The sequence below is a fragment of the Chiloscyllium punctatum genome, chromosome 14, assembly GCF_047496795.1.
Source record: "Chiloscyllium punctatum isolate Juve2018m chromosome 14, sChiPun1.3, whole genome shotgun sequence".
NCBI classification, from domain to species: domain Eukaryota; kingdom Metazoa; phylum Chordata; class Chondrichthyes; order Orectolobiformes; family Hemiscylliidae; genus Chiloscyllium; species Chiloscyllium punctatum.
The window spans coordinates 36,898,496-36,920,305 of record NC_092752.1 but is presented as its reverse complement, the minus strand read 5'-3'; positions in this window follow the sequence as shown (position 1 = coordinate 36,920,305).

Below are 21,810 nucleotides of genomic sequence, written 5' to 3'. Positions count from 1 at the left end.
ATAGTCTGAATCACTGGCTTCTGTGCTATACCTTGCTAGAATGAGATGCTGTAAATTCACGGGATGGCTCAATGTAAAATGAATTACAGGTTACAAGAGCATATTTAATAATTAGCATGCTTAGCGTAGAAAAATCTGCTGGATTTTTCTCCCCTCATGGATTTCTTCAGGTTGAGGATGTTGATTAGTTGGGCCAAGGAGTGGCAGATGGAGTTTAATTTAGATAAATATGAGGTACTGCATTTTGGCGAGGCAAAGCAGGGCAGGACCGATACAGTTAATAGTAGGCCTTGGAGGAGTGTTACCAAATAAAGAGACTTATGGATGCAGATACATAATTCCTTGAAAGTTGCATCACAGGTAGACAGGGTGGTGAAGAAGCTGTTTGGCATACTTGCCTTCATTGGTCAAAACATTAAGTCCAGGAGTTGGGATGTCAAGTTGTGGCTGAGGCCGCTTTTAGAATACTAAGTTCAATTCTGATTGCTTTTCTTTTGTAAAGACATTATTAAACTTGAGAAGGTACAAAAAAGATTGACAAGGATGTTGCCAGGACTAGAGAGTTTGAGTTATATGGAGAGGCTGAATAGGCTCGGGCATTTTTCTCTGGAGCGTCGAAGGCTGAGGAGTGACCTTATGGAGGTTTATAAAATCATGAAGGGCATCATAAGGTGAACAGCCTTGATCTTTTTCCAAGGATGGGAGAAACAAAAACTAGAGGGCATAGGTTTACAATGAAAGGGGAAAGATTTAAAAAGGACCTGATCGATAACTTTTTCACACAGAGGGTGGTGCATGTATGGTACAAGCTGCCAGAGGAAGTGATGGAGGCTAATACAATTACAGCAATTAAAAGTCACCTGGATGGGTAAATGAATAGGAAAGGTTGAGAGGAAAATGGGCCAAATGCTGGCAAAATTGGACTAGGTCAGATTGGGATGTCTGTTTAGCTTGGATAACTTGGACCGAAGGATCTATTTTCATGTTGTATGACTATGCCTATCTTCTTCATTATATACTAGTTCTTCTGAGTCCTGTAAAAAAAATTGATTCCAATTGCAATTTTATTTCTATATTTGCTGAGTTTGCTGCATTTTAAAAATGAGCTTTCTCGTTCCTGACCAAACAGATGACTTTCTTTCTGCACTCTGTAAAAAAGAACCACATTCTATAGCACTGTTCATGAGCGCCAGACAACTCAAGGCATTTTAAAGCCAATAATATTGAGTCAATATTATACAGCAGCAGCCAATTTTCATAAAGTGAAACTCTAACCCTACCAATGATAATGGCCACATAACCTTAGTTTCGGTGAGGTTGAGCAGACAACAGCGATAGCTTCCTTACTCTTTCTCTAAATAGTGCCATGTTGTCAGATGAATCCTTATGTTCATAATGCTGTGTGAAACATCATCTTTCCTTGTCAGGATTTACAGGGCCTGATAGCTCTAATGTAATAGAGGAGACTGGCAGGCTAATGAAAAGACAGTAGTTGATTACATGAGAGCAATTTAGTTTAAAAAGAAGTAGTTGATTACATGAGAGCAATTAGGTACAACTACTACAACCTATAGCCTCTGATACCATATCCATGAAGGATGCATCTTATTTGTCTTAATCCTTTCAGATCCTGAGATGTTCTCCCATTTAGATTCTGTATCATAATAGCTGGTGGTGCTTAAGGCACTCCACACCACTGGCCTTTTCAGACACCTACACCTTAATATTGCACTGAGAATTCAGACAGGGCTTTGGCTACAAATTCATATGAAAGTAGCATCTCTGACAGCGCAGCACATAAGCAGCATTGTGCCGATGTGTCAACCTTGTTTTTGTGCTCAAGTTGTGGAGTAGGACGAGGGGGAGGCGACCACCTAGTGGTATTATCAAAAAAATCTGGAAGTAAGAGTCTAATGATGACCATGAAGCCATTGTCCATTATTGTAAAAATGCATCTGGTTCACTAACGTCCTTTAACGAAGGAAATTGCCATCCTTACCTGGTCTGGCCTATGTGCGACTCAAGACATACAGCAATGCGAGTCTTAAACTGCCCTCAGGTTAATTAGGGGAGAAAGTGAGGACGGCAGATGCTGGAGATCAGAGCTGAAAATGTGTTGCTGGAAAAGCGCAGCAGGTCAAGCAGTATCCAAGGAGCAGGAGAATCAACGTTTCTGGCATCAGCCCTTCTTCAGGAAGGTTAATTAGGGAAGGGCTATAAATGTTGGCCTAACCAGGGATGTCCCCATTCCATGACTGAAATTAAAAAAAACTTAAAACGCAGACTTGAAAGCAAGTGTGCTAACAACTGAGCCCAAGATGAGACACTTGAGCAATCACTGCCAGTACATGGTTGCTAAATTCTGTAGTTTCCGCTTGGGTAGCTTCTATTTATCAGGAATATCACAAAGCTTATTGCTGTCACCACATGCTTTTATTCATTTGTCTGTTTAATCCAATTAAGTGTTGCTCAATATTTATAATTAGTTCTGACTATTGGCCAGTTCACTGGGCCAAGGTGGATTGCACAGTTTTAAAACTAACTAGGAACACTGAGGATCACAATTCTTCCCCAAAATCTTTGATAATCTTAGATAATGCCTCTATTGCATATATTTCAAAATTTAATTTAATTTAATAAATAAACTTAAAGCTAAAGAGATGACATAATTGTGGAACGAGCAGGCAATCCTGTGAAAATGTACACTTCCCAAACAAGTTCTGATTTAAATGCACAGCCTCCATCTATAGTCCCAAGCTACTTTTGTTATAGAATGTTCTTAGCACTGTCTTACACTTTATCAGGATTTAATTGTCTTTATTAAACAATAAGACCAAGATTCAAATCAGCTTCACACAGCAGGTGAGGAAATGTTTTTGTCACTGAAGGATTTCAAAAATTCCAGCAATGATTTATTCGTTCTGCTTCTGCGATTTTATTTTACGTTTTCCCACCCCTCTGGGTTAGAGAAGGCAGCCAACACACAATCAGAAAGAATTTGAGACAGTAGGGGAATGTAATTTGAAGGGCAAAAGTGCTTGTGCTGAGTGACACAAGGTCAGCAGAGGAGGAGGAACCGTCCTGTCATCAGCAGGAAGTCAGCAAAGAATGAGAGGTGCCTCAGGGGAAGTGGGAGCAGAGCAGATGGCACTAATTGCAAAGCAGACAGTGACAACTGACAGGGGCAATTCTCTACCCTGACACTTTGCACATGTCAGAAAATACAAGTGAGCACATTCCACAATTCTTCAAGGACTTCCATATCAGCAACACCTCCACCATCACCCCCACCTTTTTTTTTTGTTCCTTGTGAATTAACTCCTTTACCCTAAACAAGCAGACATTCTGATAATTAGCAAGGTTGCTGGCAAACAGGATTAAGACCATAATCAATTCTAATTAAAACGATAAGTTGCTTTTCTTGGTTGCATAGGTGGTTTTTGTGAAAGAATCTCCTCTCAAGATGCCTAGTCCTTTTCATTAAAGTTTATATAATATTTTTAACTTAGATGACAAAGTGTTAATTCACATGAAATCGATTGGAAATTGCTTACCTGTCTTTGGTGCGGATCTACAGATTTTGTTTTTGAAATTTTGAACTATGTTCAGAGTTATACTGAGCGCATAGAGTTAAATAATGGTAACAGTGGACAAGAGTTATAGTCCCACATTCTGCCTCATCATATGCTTACAATGTACTTTGCAATTCACTACACAATTGCAGACTTTTCAAGTTTGAACATTTAATTCAGTTATTTGTGAATCCTGATTAACGGGAATTCCTGTTAGATATGGATGTAAAACAAATTAACCTGTACAAAATTCACCAAGGTTTTAATGATTCGTGAACATCAGGGATCAAATTTCTACCAGACTCCTCTGATTTCTCAGCAAAATTTTTTCAGAAAACAAGTCTCTACAGATTTTAGTTTCCGCATTTATTGTTCTATCTAATGGTTCCTCTCAGTTTGAAAATATTACACTATTTTACACAAAAATGGGAGCTGACATCTAATGTATCTCTCAGATCACACCAAACACTGCTGAATGATACATTTGTTGTCAGTTTGGTACACAAACTGTAATGCAGTAATGAGTGATGTGGCATCCTGGATATATACATAGCAATATGCTGACAACTCGAAAAATGTTAACAATCCAGCAGTTAAAAGAGAGATACTGTTTAGTTGCTTTAATACCCTTTTTAATGAGGACTCAGTCAGAATAGATAGAGTCCATTGTAATTTTGTAACCACAGAGCAAACTGGAAACTATGCAAAGTAGTAAAATGATTCCTCATCCTGTTACAGAGGAACTCACCTTTAGAATACTCTGAACCTAGACATTACAATTTCTCTAGACTATTAAAAAAAGAGCTGTTCCAAATTATTAATTTAAAAAAAACTTATACATTGAAAAAAGAAACAAAGAAAAAATGATTCTTATGCACAGTTTTTATATGGCAAATTGCAGAAAAATGTCCCAGGATTCACAGGAGCTTAATCAGACCAGATTTCATACTGAGCCAATGTAAAAAGACAGAGGAACAAGTGGCCAGAAACTTGGTCATAATAGTAGGCTGTACCAAAGTGATCGTCCAGGTACTTTCCAGACAACTCCATCTCACAGCTGGTGCTGTGTTATTCTGGAAACGAATGCACGTTTTTCCATTGGTAAAAGAGAAACATTCACTATCATTAATGGGATAAGAAATTAAAGTATATGAACCAAAGAGTGCTTGGGAATAGTAACACAAATTCTCACAACATTTTAAATTACAGAGGTGAATCACGGACCAACACATTCTCAATGAAGAGCTGAGCTCACACAAACTAACAAACAAATTAGGAATAAGTGTAGGCCACTTAGACCCATTTAATAAGATCATGGCTGATTTCATTACCCCACATTCCTGATTATCCAAAGTAGCCTTTCATTGCTTGCCTATCAAGAATCTACATTTGTATTAAGACTATTCAAAGTTTTCTCTGCCTTTGAGGAAGAGAGTTCCAATCACACTGAGTGTAGCCTGGAAAATCTTATGCACACAGCCAATCATTTCTTCTTCATATTATCTGTCTGTGATTACCTGGCATTCACTTCCTTCCAATACTGCTCACCACACGGTGTGCAGGATGGATGAGTGAGCTCATTGTTACTTGAAGTCTGCAGCAAGATTATTTTCAGTGCAATCCCTTCCACCCAATTTTTCTGGACACTGTTTTATTTTTCCCTGTTTTGAATCCCTGCAGAATCGTATACACCATGCAGTGCAGAAAGAAGTTGTTTTTAGCCCAACAAGTCAAGACTAACCCTCAAAAAGATTATCCCAACCAAACCTAGACCCCTGTAATCCTGCATTTCCCATGGCTAGTCCATCAAGTCTGCATGTCCTTGGACACAATGGGCAATTTAGCATAACCTACACATCTTTGGAATGTGGGAGGGAACAGGAGCACCACATGCAGATATGGAGAAAATGTGCAAACACCACACTGACAGGATTATTTTTTTCTTTCCAGATGCTTCTTGTTGCTTCCCTAAACCTTGATTTTTGTTGCCAGGTTGGAAGGGCAGAGATAAGGCCTGGAAGGTTATTTTTTTGTTTTAGGCTGGCAGGGATTGTTGGAAGGTAGCACAAGACCTGCTGACTGTGAATAATGGCTATGTGTGAGAACTGCCTCTGTTCACTGGTATTATACCATAGTTTAAAAGAATGAAACCAGAAACAACCCTCTCGCTCACACCATCTCGTCCCCACATACTCTTCATGACCCTGCCATGCTACCTCATACCTCCACACCAACTTTAGGCCCAATAGACTTGGCTGCTCATAGCTCTATGCCAGCTTATGCCCTCCAACCCAACGACATGGCCTCTCAAGTTCCTATACCAAAATATACCTCTGTAACCATTACTGTAGTCCTTTGTACCTCACATGCTAACCTGGGCCCCTCTATTGACTAATCAGGTCCTTGTATAACCAACCTGGGCCAAGCTTAACATTCCCATCCCCCACCATTTACCCTTGCTCCTCCATTCCAACTCAACCTCTCTCCACAATCGGCAAAACCCAGGAGCTATGCTGACACAAAGTAACATTATATGCCACTGTTTCAAGAAAATCTCCAGTGGAAAATAAATTCAATGCATTGAAATTACCTCGGTTAATCTGAAATGGAAACATATCTTTGTCTCCTAAATCACAGCTCTCACAATTCTTTGACCTCCACCACCCAAAGGATCTGAGAGATAGAACATGGAACATTGAACATAGAACAGTACAGCACAATACAGGCCCTTCGACCCTTGATGCTGTGCCGACCTTTTATCCTACACTAAGACAAAACTAACCTACACACCCTACGTTTTACTATCATCCATGTACCTGCCCAAGAGTCGCTTAAATGTCCCTAATGTCTCTGACTGTACTACCACCACTGGCAGTGCATTCCATGTACCTACCACTCTCTGTTTGTAAAGAACCGGCCTCTGACATCTCCCCTAAACCTTCCTCCAATCACCTTAAAATTATACCCCCTCGTGATAGCTATTTCTGCCCTAGGAAAAAGTCTCTGACTATTCACGCTATTTATACCTCTCATCATCTAGTATAGCCCTACCAAGTGGCCCCTCACCCTTCTTCACTCCAATGAGTAAAGCTTTAGGTCCCTCAACCTTTCTTCATAAGACATGCCCTCCAGGCCAGGCAACATCCTGGTAAATCTTCTTTGCACCCTATCTATAGCTTCCAGATCCTTCCTATAAAGAGGTGACCAGAATTGAACACAATATTCCAAGTATGGTCTAACCAGGGCTCTATAGAGCTGCCGCATAACCTCGCGGCTCTTAAACTCAATCGCTGTGCTAGTGAAAGCTTATACACCATACGCCTTCTTAATAGCTCTATTCAACTTGGGTGGCAACTTTGCCTTACCCCCACCTTTCCCCCCCCCCCCCCCCCCGACAAAGTACATCTAACAGATATAAAAACCTTCCAGTGGTCCCTCATCAACTAAACATTGATGGGATGGAATTGGTTTAAATTTAAAAGTAGATTATTTGAAGATGTTATGGTTGTCATCTGTGTGCAGTGTATGACTCTCTGTACCCCATAACTCCAATCACTGCAGCACATTTGTATCTGAGTGGTCTCAGACACATCAAAGTGGACATAACTGGCAGCCTTGTCAAACCTCTCAATGGTGACCTTGGCAACAATATTTAGCATAGAACATAGAACAGTGCACTACAGGAATAGTCTGTTTGGCCCACCACCATCTGTGCCAACTCATGATGCCATTCTAACCCAATCCCACCTGCCTCCACATGGTCCACATCCCACAATCCTCTGCCTGTCAATGTGTCTGAGTGCCGTTTAAATATTGCTAACATTCTGCTTTGACCACCTCTCCAGGCAGCATATTCTAGTTACCTACCATCTTCTGTGTAAAAAACATTTCTTATATATCTCCTTTAAACCTTTCCCCTCTCACTGTAAGCCTACACCCCCAAGTATTTGACTTTTCCACCCTGAGAAATATACTCCAACTATCTACCCTATACATCCTTCTCATAATTTTATATACTTCCATCAGGTGAACACTCAGCCACACTCTAATGAAAACAATCCAACTTTATCCAACCTCTCCTTATAACAAACACAATCCAATCCTTGCAACATCCTGGTATTCCCCTTTTGAACCCACTCCAAAACCTCCACATCCTTCCGATAGTGTAATGAACAGAACTGCACACAATTTCGTTCCTGTAGTGTGGCAACCAGAACTTCACATAATTATCCTTCCTACCATGTGGCAATTGGAACTGCACACTATTAGCCTTTCAATAGGATGGCAAGTAGAACTGTACACAATTATCTTTCCTATCGTGTGGTGAACAGAATTGCACCCAATTATACTTCCTATACTGTGGTCACAAAACAGCATACAACTATCCAGGAAGGATGATTGTGTGCAGTTCTGGCTGTCACACTATAGGGAGGATAATTGTGTACAGTTCTGGTTGTCACACGATCGGGAGGATAATAGTGTACAGTTCTGGTTGTCACACTATAGGGAGGATAATTGTGTACAGTTCTGGTTGTCACACTATAGGGAGGATAATTGTGTACAGTTCTGGTTGTCACACTATAGGAAGGATAATTGTGTACAGTTCTGGTTGTCACACTATAGGAAGGATAATTGTGTACAGTTCTGGTTGTTGAAAATTGTGTTGCTGGAAAAGCGTAGCAGGTCAGGCAGCATCCAAGGAGCAGGAGAATCGACGTTTCGGACATAAGCCCTTCTTCAGGAATGAGGCTGGTGCGCCAAGCGGGCTGAGATGAAAGGTCGGGGGGGTGGAATTTGGGGACGGGCGCTGGGAGTACGATAGGTGGAAGGAGGTGTGGGTGAGGGTGATAGGCTGGAGAAGGGGTGGGGGCGGAATTGATCGGTTTGTAGTAAATGTCTGTTTTGAGTCGGTTGCCCTTGATAGAAATGGAGAAGTCTTGGAAGGGGAGGGATGAGTCTGAGATGGCTCCTCCCACCCTGCCCCCTGTATAAACGTCATCCCATATTCCCAATTCCTTCGTCTCTGCCGCATCTGTTCCCAGGAGGACCAATTCTAATACCGTACAACCCAGATGGCCTCCTTCTTCAAAGACCGCAATTTCCCCTCCGACGTGTTTGACAATGCTCTCCACCGCATCTCCTCCACTTCCTGCGCCACCGCGCTTGAACCCCGCCCCTTCAATCACCACCAGGACAGAACCCCACTGCTCCTCACCTACCACCCCACCAACCTCCACATACATCATATCAACCTCCATCATTTCCACCACCTCCAAACAGACCCCACCACCAGTGATATATTTCCCTCCCCACGCCTACCAGCGTTCCGGAGAGATCACTCCCACCACGACTCCCTCGTCAGGTCCACACCCCCCACCAACCCCACCTCCACTCCCAGCATCTTCCCCTGCAACCGCAAGAAGTGCAAAACTTGCCCCCACACCTCCCCAATGGACCCAATGGATCCTTTTATATCCGTCGCAAATTCACCTGCACCTCCACACACATCATTTACTGCATCCGCTGCACCCGATGTGGTCTCCTCTACATTGGGTAGACAGGCCGCCTACTTACAGAACGTTTCAGGGAACATCTCTGGGACACCCGCACCAACCAACCCAACCGCCCCGTGGCTGAACATTTTAACTTCCCCCTCCCACTCTGCCAAGGACCTGCATGGACCTCCTCTATGGCCACACGACGCCTGGAGGAAGAGCGCCTCATCTTCTGCCTAGGAACCCTCCAACCACAAGGGAAGAATGTAGATTTCTCCAGCTCCCTCATTTCCCCTCCCCCCACCTTATCTCAGTCCCAACCCTGGATTTGGCACCGCCCTCTTGACCTGCAATCTTCTTCCCGACCTCTCCGCCCCCCACTCCCTCTCCGTCCTATTACCCTCACCCTCACCCTTACCTCTTTCCACCTATCGTATTCCCAGCGCCCCTCCCCCAAATTCCGCCACCCCCCCACTTTTATCTCAGCCTGCCTTGCACACCAGCCTCATTGCTGCAGAAGGACTTATGCCCAAAACATCGATTCTCCTGCTCCTCGGATGCTGCCTGACCTGCTGCGCTTTTCCAGCACCACACTTTTCAATTCTGGTCTCCAGCATCTGCAGTCCTCACTTTCTACAGTTCTGGCTGTCACACCATCGGGAGGATAATTGTGTATGGTTCTGGTTGTCACACTATAGGGAGGATAATTGTGTACATTTCTGGCTGTCACACTATAGGAAGGATAATTGTGTACAGTTCTGGTTGTCACACTATCAAAAGGATAATTGTGTACAGTTCTGATTGTCACACTATCGGGAGGATAATTGTGTACAGTTCTGGTTGTCACTCTATCAAAAGGATAATTGTGTACAGTTCTGATTGTCACACTATCGGGAGGATAATTGTGTACAGTTCTGGCTGTCACACTATCAAAAGGATAATTGTGTACAGTTCTGATTGTCACACTATCGGGAGGATAATTGTGTACAGTTCTGGTTGTCACTCTATAGGAAGGATGATTGTGTGCAGTTCTGATTGTCACACTATCGGGAGGATAATTGTGTACAGTTTTGGTTGTCACACTATCGGGAGGATAATTGTGTACAGTTCTGGTTGTCACACTATAGGAAGGATAATTGTGTACAGTTCTGGTTGTCACACTATAGGAAGGATAATTGTGTACAGTTCTGGTTGTCACACTATCGGGAGGATAATTGTGTACAGTTCTTACTATTCCTACTGCAGATGTTGGTGTAACTGCTTCTCTTTCATTCGAAGACTGCAGGGGAATGGAGATCCAGACGGCAAGGTACACCATAAGGGAAATAACCTCCCAAAAGTTATAAATCTTCATTAAAGCCACAAAAGCAGCCAATAGTGGAAATCCTAGGAATCCATGTTTTTCTTCCGACAGTCTGGGCAACAGCTATTTAGCTTTACTCTATTCCAGCTTGTAGATTTCATTGATCACTGACCCTCCATGTTGTTGCTACTGGCTTGTTCTGTGGAAATTGTAAACAGCTCAGCAGAGTCAGAATATTGGGTTGATGGTATAAAAATTGGATGTGATAGATTCTATATCTGCACAGAATTTTCCCACTAACTTCAAATGTATGCAGTAAAAGCCAGATGTAAGCAAATCGTGTGCTTGTAACACATCATCAGTCCTCAGGAATTTAATCTCCTTCTGCACCTGGACCCCACTCTCATCACGCTAACCCTGCAGCTTTGGAAATTCTGGGCAATGTTGCAGAAATCTCTCTTGGACACTCAGGGAGCTCAACCGCAGAGAATGCAGATAAGAACTAAATCTTCTCGCAGTTGTTAGGTCTTCATTATCACTTGCACAGTGTCTTCACAGTGCTGAGTCTGACCCAGTTACAGGCGCTGACAAAATTCAATCTATCAGGCTTAGTTATCAAATGATTTTTATCCAAATTAATTGTTAGGCGATTTTGACACCGATTAAATGAAATCTTTCAAGTGATGTACTTCCACAAATGTCTACTGGCTTCTGTAACACAGAAACATTAACCTTCCATTGCAGGCAGGGTGGTTCAGTGATTAGCACTGCTGCCTCCCAGCACAAGGGATGTGGGTTCGATTTCAGTCTCGGGCAACTGGCTGCGAAGAGTTTGCGCCTTTGCATCTTTGTGGGTTTCCTCCCACAGTCCAAAGATGTGCTGGTCAGGTGAATTGACCAAGCTAAATTGCCCATCGTGTCCAGGGTTGTGCGGGCTAGGTAGATTAGCCATGGGAAATGCAGTGTTACAGAGATTGGGGGATCTGGGTGGGATGTTGTTCAGAAGGGCAGTGTGGACTGAATGGGCCAAATGGCCTACTTCCACACTGCAGGGATTCTATCTAAAGACAGATTACCAGGTACGTGTTTCCCACACCACTTTCAGTGCATGAGCAAGCATAAATATTAAAGCACAGAATTTTATTTAAACAGGGGTATCGGCTATTTCCACCAGTTATTTTCCCCATTACACAACATTCCTCCAAGTTATTTTGTGTTTTTTTGAGCTTGATTGCAATCTGCCTACCAATGAGGACCATTACAATAGTAGATTAGAGTTTCCAAGATGCAACTCCAACTGCACTAAGTTAGGTTGAGCTAAGAGAGCCAGCAGCACTCTGAATCAACTGGTTCTGGTGGAGGTGAGGAATTCTTAAAACTTGCAGACTTTGTCAGCCAGCAAGGTTTTTTTTTATTTTTAAGTATGTGCGTTTACTTTTGTCATTTTTGAACATGATCAGCCCATTGGCATATACTCAGACCACACATATATTTGGAACTTCTCAAATGAGAATTGAGAAAGAATTGGACAAGTAGAATGGAAGCTGTGGTGATGTAGGCACTGTTGAAGGATGATGCATTTGCCAAGCTTATCTTCCCCATCGGCATGGTCACATGTTAACATAAGGAGAGAGTGATTCAGTAACGAGACAGTTGAGCATTAGTGATTATTGCAAGAGGATTTCCGGTTGCTCTTGTTGGGTGATGATTTGCCTGTCCTCTCAGCACTTGTGACCCGTGCTCACAGTTTTCCCAGAAAAGGATTGCTTCTGGAAGTCAAGGCAGATGACTGAAATATCGCCAAGAGAGCAGCAATGGCTTGCACTTGATGATGCTTTCTTCGGGACGACAAACCAATTAATCACTTTAGGACTTACTGCAAGGCAGCAGTAAGATTATGTAATGGACTTTTCCGAGATTGTTGACTTCCCATTGATAACACCAATGATACGGGATCAACGGAATACTGACTGAACCACATCTTTCACTTTTTCAATTCCCAACAATGTAAGGATTATCCATGTTAACTCCATGCTGCCGGTTGCCATGGTGCCTTCATAATTTGGTCCTTCCATGCCCCCTTCAGGGAAAAGAACAAAATAAATCTGTGCAGCAAAACCACTCCCCACCCACAGGGCTAATGACCTGAATTTGAATGAAATAACAGCAATGGATGTGTTGCATGTTGTGTTGTATGTTGTGTTGTATGTTGTGTTGTATGTTGAGAATTGAGAATTTTGTTGAGTTGTTGAAATGCACTTTCATTGCCTGTTCAACTCAGGAGCTGAATGAGAAACGATGATTAAAATAGCTCCCGTCGACAGTGTTATGTTTGTGGGGAGGTGTCGAACTTCTACACGTTTGATGAGAAAATCATCACTCAGTTAGAATCAAAGCAATATGGTGGAGACTATCAGAATCACTGATTCTCAGAGAGGCCCTCAGTGACAGCTGCAAGGTGAATGAGATCACAGATCACTCCTTTAAAATGGCATCCAGCTTTCATGTCAGTCTGAATTCTGTCTCTCTGACTTGCAAATGAAGGACTTTTTGCTCACATCTTGTCCATCACAACACATGACACTACTCCTTTGCCTCGACAGCAGTGTAATCATCATCTAAATGAGTGAGTCAGTATGAATTGATGGCACATTTTGCTGGATGATTGGAACTTCCTTGATAATAAAGCAGCATGTCTGTACTGTCTACTTAAATACAGTCACTGAAAAATGAAAGGTGTCATATCTCAAGGACTGCTGAGTCACTGCTGAGAAAGCTAACTAGAGGTGAGTTTAAACTAAAGGTCACTTCGCCTCAGGCAGGGGTCAGTGGAAAGCAGAGACATCAGCCAGTACAGGAGTTGAACCCACACAGCTGGCATCATTCTGCATCACCAAATGCACTAACTGACCTCACCCTGGCATCATGATATCCTGTGTGCCAACATGTGCCTTTCTACCGTCTATGCAACCATCCTTCTACATCTCACAAAAAATCCTGGATCGCACAACATCATTGCCTTCTCATGCACCTCGAAGGTGGCCTTTGCCTTGGTTGTTTGGCATTGTCCTCATCATTCTACTGACACAGTACTTAATCTGAACATGCTGCCACCCTGAACAGCAGTATATTGGTCAGGTGTTCCTGTGCGGCATAATTCACATCATCCTCTGCACCATCACATCATCGACTTCCTCCTGGTTAAATGCCTGCTCCTGTGATGGATCTGAAGGGAGGGTATTATTAAGAATGGATGAGAATTGGCCCATGCACATTAAGGGGGAGGTGAAGGGAGGATAATTATGGCTTCACAGTAATGCCAAAGTGAAATCTTTATCAGCAACATGGCAACAAGGTACCATGGAGTGTGCAAGATTCCACATCAAGAACTGAGTGTCTTCCAACAATATGGGCCGAGGGCTTTAAGTTTGGAGAATTCCTATCTGATGATGTATCTGTGAAGTCAATCGTTGTCTTCTTTTTCTAGTCGAATTCAGAACAAAAGCACAGACATGTGATGAATTGGGATATTGGAACATTTCATTGAAAGAGAGTACAGTGGACAGCTAGCTTGTTTCTTTTTGACTGGTTTGACATCTTATGTTTAAAAGGGTCGTGATGAGTGAAGTTCCTTGATCGGATTATGCTTTAGAATTGAACATAGAATTGCACATTACCCCAGTTCTGCAGAATTATGAACATTTTCATTCCGCCTCTTTCAAAAATAAAGAAAATTGGCCCAGAGCTTTTATGGTTGAGCATATTGTTTCAATAGATATTTTTAAGTTGCATATCTATGGTTCTGGCACCGTAACCAGAGCAAAGTCAATGTTGGACATGATTGGTTTGGGGTGAGATTCGGTTCGGTCAGGCTCCCACCCCTTTTCCCTCATCAACATTTCCAGTCATTTGTGGTCAACCACAGGCAATATTTTCCTTTGTTGGCAGATGTGAGAAAAAGTGTTTAGCATTATTTCATATTTATAATCTTTTTAATTATAAAAACAAACATAGGAAAATATGGTTGAGTGAATTAAGCCTGACATCTGAGCATCGGAAATTTAGTTTTAGTATTTTCTAAGTGAACTTTTTCTCACTCACTTAAAGGAAGAATGTGCTAAATGAGACCATTAAAAAGGACACAAATTCCCCTTTTAATTTCCTTGCAGAACATAGTTCTAGGTACCTTTATAAACCAGGTATCAGATCCTGGCAGGGAGATAATAGTTGTGGCTTAACTAAGCTGAACAGTATACTTACAGAAGCTGTGAGTAAATACAGACCTAGGTATTCCAGGGCACTATGTATGTTTTTCAAACACAAAATGACTGCCTAAGCATTAAATGCAAGACGTGCCCTCTCATATTATAATATTGCTAAAGGCAGATAAGAGAGGAGTGGTTGAGGTGAGGATGCTGAGATAGGGGATCTTATGTTAGATCCCTCCTTTCCTGTAAGTGGATCCCTCTGTCATGCACAGTGTCTGTCATTTTGACTTATCTAAATCTGTTCAGCTCTTTCCTTGGAAACAGAGGAACAACATAATGAAGCACTTCAGCCCTGCACCTTAGGGGCTGAGTAATTGATTTTTCATGATATTTATTTCGAATTGATTTTATTTGCAGATATTGATTTGCTTCAAGTCTCAAGCCTACACTTTTCAGTTCCTTGTCTTTGAACTTGAATTCCCATGTGTCCCTTTGTTCCACTCATGAACTATTATCATGGCTTCCTTTCCGGTAATGGTTCATCTATATAGGCCTGGCAATAAAACTGGCTGCTTTAAAGATGATGTCTCATGATTTTCTCAAGATAACTGGGGTTCATGCCAGAGATGAGCTATTAAACTTCATTGTATCAATTGTGAATTGAGCAAACTGGTCCATGTAGATTTGATGCACACACACACAATGGTTTGGTCGTATTGTGATAGACCTGTTCTGCATTGTTTTAAACATAATTCAGTCCCTGTTGTGGAAAATAAATCTCAAATGTAACATCTATGGACATATGGCCACATTAAATGTCTTAAAGCAGCATCTCTTCAAAGGTTTGCCAAGAGAACATTGATGAATGGTTTGAAAAAAAAGCACAATTTGTACGTATTTTATATTTATCATTATGGCACATAGTATTTTGTTTTTGTGTCTGTTCCAAGAGTAACTGTATTTCTAAATAAATCTGGTCAACAGCTTAGCTCTTATAAAGTCGATTGACAGGGGAGCTAGTCGGATCTTATGTGTTCGTGTTGGTTGGGGTTAATCGTCACCCTTGGGCTCTGCTAAACTTAATGTGGAGGTGAACAAAAGACACAGGTTTCAAATTATAAGAGACACAGTCTGTCATCAAGCCTTTTTGCAGAGAAAAAAAAAGCCTTTAGAAATGTCGAACCATAACGAATGGCATGTTGTGGTTCACAAAGGTTAGTAATGTATATCAGTTAGTGTGAAGTCATGCTTTGAACATAATGGTTCCAAGTAGTTTTATTTGTCCCTTGCTGGGCAAAATGAGGAAAATGGGAAGAGAGAGAGCCAACCAAAATGAACCATCTGTTTTTTAATATTAGCTCTGGAGAAACAGCATGTAGTGATTTTGCCTGTACTTTTTGTCTTTCTTTTTCATTCATTTTCTCTAGTTTGTGCCTTTTTGCCATTTTTCACCTCTGTTGGTTTCCTGGCCTGTCTTTTTGTTGAGGTAAAAACTTTTCATAACTTCATTTTATTTCAGTCGCCTAGAGTCAGAACTACAGTTTCACTTCCAGAAATCTTCATTCTAAGGTCACCAATGTGGATTCTATTATAGTCTTTGTTTTAAAATACTTTTTTCATAGGAAGGATATCTCTTGCTTTGTGCTTTTGGACAAAACACTTATTCTTAATCTTTACAGCATATAGGAAAATACTTGCTTTTAAAACCTGAAAATTCAATTCAGTAAAAATATCAGTGTTATATCAGATACCATCATCTTTGTCACTTCTCCAATCTTTTATCATTTACATTACTAATTAGGAATGCTGAGGGGGCAACTATTTATCTCATCCATTGATCTTAACTATTTATCTTATTCAATGTTCTTGAAGAAAATTGCACTTGATTTTGATAAAGATTGAATGCAACGTGTAGGAAAGCATATTTTTACAAATATATTTGCATGAACTTTCCACTCATCGATGATAATATCTAAACTGAGTTGTAATTGCAATGCACCTTTCTGACCATGATGTGATTTCTAGCTCTATTAATCACATTAGTTGGACTGTAGCATAATGAGATCACTGTGTAAATAAAGGGTGTGCTCGTCTTGTGGTCACTTGACAGCAATCCAAGCTCATAATCCAGCAGAATAGGAGTGCAAGTTCCACCATGGCCATTTGGAAATTGGAGCTTGGTTTAAAATAGACAACTGGAGATTAAAAATCTGGTATCAAATGAAAGTAACAGTGGATTGTTGTTAATAAAAAACCTAACTGTTCCACTAATTTCACCCAGGGAAAGAAACCTGTCACATTTTCTGACCTGTCTAAGCTGTCTCTCCCGTCCAACATCAATGTATTGAGACTGACCTGCTGCCTCGTCATCCAGCAAAGTTGAGGGAAGCCCATCACTGGTTGAGATCTACAGAAATAGTAGATTCATAGAGTCATAGAGATGTACAGTTCATCCATGCTGACCAGATATCCTAACCTAATCTAGTCCCACTTGCCAGCACCCGGCCCATATCCCTCTAAACCCTTCCTATCCATTCAAATGCCTTTTAAATGCTGTAACTGTACTAGCCTTCACCACATCCTCTGGCAGCTCATTCCATACACACACCACTGTCTGCATGAAAGAGTTGCCCCTTAGGTCTTTTTTATATCTTTCCCCTCTCACCCTAAACCTATGCCCTCTAGTTCTGGATTCCCCCACCCCAGGAAAAGACTTTGTCTATTTATCCTATCCATGCCCCTCATAATTTTATAAACCTCTGTAAGGTCACCCCTCAGCCTCCGGTGCTCCCGAGCCTGTTCAACCTCGTACTATAGCTTATTTCCTCCAACCCTGGCAACATCCTTGTAAGTCATTTCTGAACCTTTTCAAGTTTCACAACATCTTTCCAATAGGAAAGAGACCAGAATTGCACGCAATTTTCCAAAAGTGGCCTATCCAATGTCCTATACAGCCACAACATGACCTCCCAACTCCTGTACTCAATACTCTGACCAATAAAGGAAAGCATACCAAAAACCTTCTTCATATCCTATCTACCTGTGACTCCACTTTCAAGGAGCTATGAACCTGCACCTTTGTTCAGCAACACTCCCTAGGACCTTACCATTAAGTGTATAAGACCTGCCCTGATTTGCCTTTCCAAAATGCAGCACCTCACATTTTTCTAAATTAAACTCCATCTGCCACTCCTTGGCCCATTGGCCAATCTGATCAATATCCCGTTGTACTCTAAGGTAATCTTCTTCGCTGTCCACTACATCTCCAATTTTGGTGTCATCTGCAAACTTACTAACCATACCTCCAGTGTTCTCTTCCACATCATTTATACGGGGGGAGGAGCATTAACTGTGGGCTTTAACAGCAACATGCATTGTTCATGCAATGTTCTTTTAAAAAGAAAGTCTGTCGAAAGTCAAATTTTCGTCTTTGATTAACAATGGGAACAACATCAAAAATAAGATTTGAGATCCACTTACCTTGATTGGTGGATTAATTCTCTGTTCTTTTTGCTGTTTGTTTTAAATTCAAACCATCTGGAGGACTGTGAAAATGAGAATACTGGAACTATGCGATGAACCAAGCATTACATGCCATCTGTGGCTACGCTCTCCATGGCTGTTAAGGGAGTAAAAGTCTTTGTATAATTTTAATTTCTCTAATATTAAATTGCTATCAGAAGTAGGCATTGACAATTATAAGACACCTTCTAGGTTCTCTGTGTAAACTAATTCAGTGTATGTGAATGGATGAGTGTTATTTATTTAGTTGTTCAATTTGAAATGGTAAGGCAGAAATTCAAGCTGTTGCCTGAATGTCAACCTAACATTTCAGATTGACAGTGTTCTGTGTTGGGGAGAGAGTATCGGTGGTTCTTCCGCAAAGGTAACTTGCCTAGAGTGCAAACCTTTCTGTGGGGGGGAGGAGGAGGAGGAAGTGGTACAGTCGTTAAATTGGAGTTTATGTTAAGAATGTGTCCTGAAATATAATCTAATTATGATTTGTGGTAAGAATGACAGCCGAGAGGAGAAATGGTGTCCAGTTTGCTGGAGGATCATCATTGTCATTGGCGGTCCCTCGCAGACCAGGATGACTCACTTCCACTCTCGGTGAGTCTGTAGGTGGCTGTACAGACCGAGGTGGGCTCTGCCACACTTGGGGACATAGGTGGTCACAGGAAGGGGTGCATATGGCATTGGTCTGGCAGTGCGCTCCTTGTGCTGTTTTTACCTGACTTCCGTGTTTTTCTAATGGCAAATCTTCAGGTGCACGATACTTTCCTGGATATTCCTCCTCCACTTTGGATGGTCTTCAGTTGGTAATTCCCAGGTGCCTGTGGGAATGCTGCACTTCGCCAGTGAGGCCTTCAAGGTATCTCTGAAGCACTTCCTCAGTCCACCTGCGGCTTGCCTACCGTTTTGAAGCTGGGAGTAGAGTAGCTGCTTGGGGAGTCTCGTGTCAGTCATATGGACAATGTGCCCAGCCCATTGTAGCCGATCAAAGTTGGTCAGTGTCTCGATGCTGGAGATATCGGCCTGGTCTTGGTGCATTCTTCTTTCCAGCAGATTCACAGGTTTTGCTAGAGGATATGAGACTTTTAAACGGTCAATGTTCAGTCTGGCAAAACACATCTGTGTATATAGGTAAGATTGCTTGGGCACAAGATATCAGATCTTGCTTTTAAGTGAGAAAGAATGTGGCACAGTGGCTCAGTGGTTAGCACTGCTGCCTCACAGCACCAGGGACCCGGGTTCAATTCCAACCTCGGGCTACTGTCAGTGTGGAGTTTGCACATTCTCCCTGTGTCTGCGAGGGTTTCCTCTGGGGGTGCCAGTTCCCTTCCACAGTCCAAAAAGATGTGCAGGTTAGGTGGATTGGCCATGCTAAATTGCTCATAGTGTTCAGGGCTGTGTAGGTTAGGTGCATTACTCAGGGATAAATGTAGAGTAAAAGAGAGAGGAGTGGTTTACTCTTCGGAGGGTCGGTGTGCACTTGTTGGGCCAAAGGGCCTGTTTCCACACGGCAGGGATTCTACGATTCTATTAATATGGGGAGTGCTTTCTGGAACAAAATGTTTGAGAGAGCATTGCCTCTGCTGAGAGTTAGGAAGTAGCAATATTAAAGGAAGGTGTGCTCACTCTCCACATGTTGGGAGGCGCAGGTGAGAGCCAGATGCAAAGCAAAATGCTACACGCCAGCAATGCACTGGCCTCCAGTGGAGATGCTGATAATTCTGAGCAGGTTGATCAAATGGATTGCAATGGTGCTGTGGAGCAAGAGGGTTGCGATGGCATGAGGTGGAGGGGGCACTGAAATGAACAACTTAGTTAAGAGCTTGCATTACAGATCACACTAATTGTACAACTACCCTAATGAAGAGAAACCATCTATATTGGGCAATTAACAATGACCTTTTTCTAGCATCACAGAAACAAGTCAGGAAGTCATGACCTACAACATATTAAACATGTTTGGCTAAATCTTATGTCTTTTCAGGTAAGCAGGAGTTACATCGAGTATTGCTCTTACCAAATGTCCCTCATTACCTACCTACCTTGCCCCTATGCTATCCCTTATATCTGATTCTAGCCCCAGTTTACCACAAGCTCTTCCTGGAGCAACTCACCGCTCACTGGATATCGGCCTAAAGATGGGCATCCCAGGTTCTCATGCCACATTTAAAAGACCCTATGCACCCAACAAGCATTAGATTCCAAGGATGCCCTGCTTGGTGAAGAATGTTTTCGGAAGAAGGGGAAGATGGCACTACAATTCTCTGACAGGGACCTAGAAGTCCTAGTTGCACAAAGAAGAGGAATCTTCCTCCCAGAGGACTAGCAGATGATGCCAAGCTACCAGACTGGCAGCCTGGTCCAAGGTGATAACCTCTGCCAGTGTCATCTCAAGGGTGAGGACGAATGGCTAACAAAGGGGCAAGAAGGCCAATTATCTTCTCTGGGAGACTGGTTAGCAAGGTTAGATCTCATGGAATACAGGGAGGACTAGCCATTTGGATACAGAACTGACTCAAAGGTAGAAGACAGAGGGTGGTGGTGGAGGGTTGTTTTTCAGACTGGAGGCCTGTGACCAGTGGAGTGCCGCAAGGATCGGTACTGGGCCCTCTACTTTACATAAATGATTTGGATGCGATCATGAGAGGTATAGTTAATAAGTTTGCAGATGACACCAAAATTGGATGTGTAGTGGACAGTGAAGAGGGTTACCTCAGATTACAACAGGATCGTGATCAGATGGGCCAATGGGCTGAGAAGTGGCCGATGGAGTTTAATTCAGATAAATACGAGGTGCTGCATTTTGGGAAAGCAAATCTTAGCAGGACTTACACACTTAACGGTAAGGTCCGAGAGAGTGTTGCTGAACAAAGAGACCTTGGAGTGCAGGTTCATAGCTACTTGAAAGTGGAGTCGCAGGTAGATAGGATAGTGAAGAAGGTGTTTGGTATGCTTTCTTTTATTGGTCAGAGTATTGAGTACTGGAGTTGGGAGGTCATGTTGCAGCTATACAGGACATTGGTTAGGCTACTGTTGGAATATTGCATGCAATTCTGGTCTCCTTCCTATTGGAAAGATGTTGTGAAACTTGAAAGGATTCAGAAAAGATTTATAAGGATGTTGCCAGGGTTGGAGGATTTGAGGTGTAGGGAGAGGCTGAATCGGCTAGGGCTGTTTTTACTGGAGCATTGGAGGCTGTGAGGTGATCTTATAGAGGCTTACAAAATTATGAGGGGCATGGAGAGGATAAATAGGCAAAATCTTCTCCCTCGGATTGGGGAATCCAGAACTAGAGGGCATAGGTTTAGGGTGAGAGGGGAAAGATATAAAAGGGACCTAAGGGGTAACTTTTTCACGCAGAGGGTGATATGTTTATGGAATGAGCTGCCAGAGGATGTGGTGGAGGCTGGTACAATTGCAATATTTAAAAGGCATTTGGATGGGTATATGAATAGGAAGAGTTTGGAGGGATATGGGTCGGGTGCTGGCAAGTGGGACTAGATTAGGTTGGGATATCTGGTCGGCATGGACGGGTTGGACCGAAGGGTCTGTACATCTCTATGACTCTATGACTCTGCCTTGCCAGTGTACATGCCACCCTCTTTTCTCTGTTGTGTTACATTTACTCCATGCTTGCTCCTCAACTTCACCTTCCACCAAGGCTCATAAACTGCCACTTTTCTTGAACATCTCCCCTCACTGGGTCTAACCTGAGCCAC